The sequence below is a fragment of the Monodon monoceros genome, unplaced genomic scaffold (assembly GCF_005190385.1).
Source record: "Monodon monoceros isolate NGI ecotype Baffin Bay Population unplaced genomic scaffold, NGI_Narwhal_1 Super_Scaffold_18, whole genome shotgun sequence".
NCBI lineage: Eukaryota > Metazoa > Chordata > Mammalia > Artiodactyla > Monodontidae > Monodon > Monodon monoceros.
The window spans coordinates 138,378,317-138,380,573 of record NW_021703774.1 but is presented as its reverse complement, the minus strand read 5'-3'; positions in this window follow the sequence as shown (position 1 = coordinate 138,380,573).

Genomic DNA, 2,257 nt, shown 5'->3' with positions numbered 1-2,257 from the left:
GCCCCGCCTGGCCCCGCCTGGCCCCGCCTGGCCCCGCCTGGCCCCGCCCTCTGGGCGCAGGCCGCGGCGGCGCCCAAATCCTGGCGCCGGAGTTTTTGTCGCCGGACTGGATCCTGCCGCTGGGGCCGCCTGAGAAAACCCGGCGCGGAGATGAAATTAAGCACGAGCTGTGGCGGCAGAGACAACTCCAGATTGTCCTGGGAACTTTAATCAAGTCACCTACCCACTCTAAGCTTCTGCTTCGGAAGAATGGGGGAAATTATACCCAAAGTCCAAGTTGCTTGTGAGGACTAAATGAGATAACGATAGGAAATAATAGCGGTACTTTACATATGCCAGAATCTGTGCTGGATGCTTTATTTTTAAATTGTGTAAGTGAAGGAACTGAGACATAAATAAGTTGTTCAAATGAGGAAACTGAAACACAAATATGTGTCATACGTAAGGTCATAAAGCTGATTAGATAGCTGGTGGATTAGCATCCAGGTCAGACTCCAATACTTTTCATTTTAACCATTGGCTGTTAGGAGGTCATATCGAAAGAGAAGACTCTTAAATGAAAATCTAGGTGGGAAGGGGAAAGAATACTCTTCTAGCCCACTTGCTGCCTACCATATTCAGACTGTTCAATAAAAGAGCTCAGGGGCCTGCACCACTCCAACTTCTCCCTTAAGTCCACCTGGCAAACCCCTCCTGCTTTCTCAAGACACAACTCAAGTATCACCTTTGCAAAACATCTCCTGACCTCCCAAGTCGGAGTTACACACTCTTCTTTTTAACATTTCTTCTCTACCTTATGAAGTCACTGTCTTCAGTGACTGTCTACCCACTAGGCTGAGAGTTCCTCAATGGCAGGGACTGTTTCTTATATATTTCTATATCCTCAGACACTAGAATGCGTTATGTACTCAGTAAAAGGCCTTAGTTCCTGCCAAGTTAAACATAACACAGCCTACAGTTTCTCATGCTGCCTTCTTCAGTTGAAATAACCCATCAGTTACTTGAAATCCTCATCCTTAAAGGCTTGGCTTATATGCCACCTACTTCAAGAAACCTTCTAGGAAATCCCACCCCACCTCTTAGTTGCTCTGATATGATCCTTACACTCTGCCTTGTTTTTAAGAGTTAGTTGAGGGCTTTTCTATACCCCCACTAGATTGTAAAATCCATCAGAATAGAGGGCTGACTCACAACTACACCCCTCTCACAATCTGGCCTAGCACAGAGTAGGCCTTAATAAATGTCTTTGCCTGGAATGGGTCTTCCTTTCTCAGTCATGGTGGCTTCCCACAACAACAAACCATAACTCTATCAGGCCCCCTGTTAGCATTCTTGTAGTTGTCCCCGTTTGACACACAGGAGGGCCAACTGAACAAGACCAAGGATGGAGTTAGCCCCATGTAAGGTTTTAGACCTTTACCACCACAGGCAAACCATCCCAGAAATGCCCTCAGAAATTCCTGACTGTACTCAGACCCCATTTTTACAAGGTCCAGCCAACAAAGAGCCAGCCATGCAGGTCTGGTGAGCAACGACTTACTCAAGAGAGTCTCCTTTGGCCTCTTTTTGCTGTTATTCTTTTTAACTTCAGGGAGAAGGGAAAATGATGTTTTAAATTACTCCTTTTCCACCTGGTACATTTATCAGCTATAACTACCACTGGTGTTTCTACTTTAATTTTCTAATTTATATTATCACTTTTGAACTTAACAACTATGAAAGGTAGTAATCATCATACCCACTTTACTGATGAGGTAACTGAAGGTCATAGACATTAAGTGATTTTCCCAAGGTTATACAGCCAATAACCAAAGCAGTATGCCATAGTGGAATAAACAGGGCTTGGACATCAGAAACATCCAGGTTCCAATCCTGTCTCAACTATTTAATACTTGTACAACCTTAGGGTTATTGTGAGGATGAATGAGATAACATGTATGGAAATACCTAAAGATGTAGGTATATGGATTTAGTTAAGCAATCTTAAAGTCATGGAATAAATTGCTACTGGGAGTACAAATTCGCTTGCTGTTCAAGGAAACTCCTCCAAACCATATTAGAGCAGGTTTGGGCCTTGGTTAAAATAATAATAACAATAATCAGACCCCTAAGCAAGGGAAGACTACTTGTATGGGAATTGCCCCAGGCTCCCTTCCAGACCACCAATAATTTGTATTGGCTACCTTCTTTGCTCATTGGTTCTGGTTTAAATTAAAAACTTGACATAGTGGGGGATGGGAGTGATGATCTAAACTCT